A 2,598-nucleotide genomic window follows, 5' to 3' on the forward strand; every position below is an offset into this window, starting at 1 on the left:
GTATCATTCAAAATAGCTTTGTAGGCAGTTTTAACACTAAATTCACCATTTGAACTAGGTTGCCACCTAATATGATCACTTCCCTGCATAGGAATTCTAATATCAGTAATCTTGCTGACAGTATCATCATCAAAAAGAGCATGAAGCACATCAATTTTCCGATTTTTGGTATCATAATCAATTAACTGGGAGACACATTTCATATTGGTTAAAGAAATTCTACTATCAACAGTAGTAGGAATACTAGGTATCCACCTAATTTTCCAAATATGAATATGATTTTTGTCACCTACTTCCCAACAAACATGTTTTCTAATAATTTTTAACCCCTCACAAATACCTTTCTGAACCCAAGAGCAATTATCAGAGATTAAATCAGTAAGAGGAATAAGATCAAAGAAAGACTTACCCCTTATAAGCTTTACCCACAAATCATCAGGACAATTGATCATCCTCCAAGCCAGTTTAACTAAGAGAGCTTTATTCAAGATGGATGATTGTTTTATATTCATACCACCATAAACTTTTGGTTGAGCAACACCTTCCCATTTTTTAAGAGCTATACCCTTTTGACCTTTATTCTTTTTCCACCATAATTTTCTATGTATATTATCCATCTGATCAGTGAGTTGTTTTGGCATAGGGAAGAAAGCCATATGGTATGGGTAGCTAGAGACCCAAGGACAGATTGTACCAGGTTGTTTAACAAACTTAGATTTCCAAGTGGCTAACATATCATCATAGGTTTCTATGAGAGGAGAAAAGGACTTAACTTTACTTCTCTGAAGTAAGAGAGGAACTCCTAGGTATTTATCATTCAAAGCAATCTTTTTAATGTTTAAAATACCAGAAATTTCATTTTTAACCTGATTAAAAACTCCAGTACTAAAAGCCATACCATATTTCTGGAAGTTAATAGATTGACCAGAGTATTTGTTGAACTGGTCTATAATGTTGGCCAAATGCCTTGCTTCAGATGCATTTGCTCTTGCAAATATTAAGCAACATTTTCAAGCAAAAAAAAATGAGAAATAGAGGGGCAGTTTTGATTTATTTGGATACCATGAATGTGATTACCATTTTCAGCTTGTAGTAAAGCTCTGGAGAAGGATTCCATGCATAATATGAAGAGATAAGGAGATAAAGGATCTCCTTGTCTCAAGCCTCTTTCAGGTTTAAATGTTTCACCAGGTGAACCATTTAGTAAAATAGATGTTGAGATAGTACTTATACATTCAAGAATCATATCACAAAAAAAATCACAGAATCCCATAGCTTTAAGAGAGCTGATCAAAAATGGCCATTATATCCTATCAAAGGCCTTAGACATGTCAAGTTTGTTGTATTTTTGAAAGTGGTAGTAAAAGTTCGTTGCTCGGACTTGTAAAGATAATGGATTTTTAGATTTAAAAATATATATACAAAAATATTAACAATGGGTGCGAGAGGTAACCAAGACACTAGATTCCACTATTATGCAAAATTGATTGATAAATATTTCAAAACTCTATTCTATTCTTAAGTCCTCTTTTATCTTTAATTCACTATCAATCATACAAATTCTCAAATTTTATTTGTAAACTTTAAGCATAGATTATCAAGAGATTTAACCAAGTATAACCTATCAAACTGAATAACAAATAATTAAGACAATCATTCAAATAATTTAAAACTCTGCAAAAGCAGCGATTAGGTGAATTATATAATTAAATGAAATAGTTACCCATTTATGTTGCGTGAATAGCTTCCTCCACTGCCTTGGTTACGAGGGAATTAGTCGCTCATCATATTGGAAAACCTCTCAAAGAATTTCATTGATGCTCAAAAGTGTTTTACAATGAAGAGAAAGATAAGTAAATAGTATAAAACAGGATTCTGCGACCACAGAAGGCGTCCAGAATCAACGACACAGATATAGTGCTGTTGGTACAACGACTCAGTCGCGGAAAGGAGTGGAAAAGTTTCGCAATAAAGCGACAGTTTTTAACGACTTTCCTGCCTCGTCCAATGTTCTTCGTGTTCTTCAGTTCCAGCAGCAGCAGGAACTTCTTCACAGCGTCTGGTTCTTTGATTTTTACGTCTCTAACTCTCTCCCAACTCTCGACAGCCTCTTCCCAATGACCGATACTTGTATTTATAGTGTTTCGGAGCAAGAAATCCGACCATTGATTGCGTATATTTTCTCTTTAATTCGATTATTTTTTTGCTGCCCAAAAATGAGAATACTTACCATTTATAGAATTTACACACGTTAACTCGTTCCCAAAACGCTCCAAATTAGTTTCTTCATGCCTCAGAAGCTTTCCGGCACCTCCACATCACTCCATGCACAGCAGAAACACACTTGAGCTCGCTTACAGTGCGTGTTGCTCTGTTTTGGTTTGGTGAATCGAACCAGGAATTTTAGCCAAAATTGACCGATTCCGTCACACATACTGTGTTCCTCAACCTATATCACATCTCTATACCAAAATTCAGCCATTGAATCGACCTAACACTACTTCATTTCTTCGATCGAAAATTCTCCTGTGCTGTGAACATTTTCCCCGCCAAAATCGATATTCAAATGAAGAAGAGGGGTGTCCCCCTATCATGTCT

This window comes from Papaver somniferum, chromosome 11 (genome assembly GCF_003573695.1).
Source record: "Papaver somniferum cultivar HN1 chromosome 11, ASM357369v1, whole genome shotgun sequence".
Lineage (NCBI taxonomy): Eukaryota > Viridiplantae > Streptophyta > Magnoliopsida > Ranunculales > Papaveraceae > Papaver > Papaver somniferum.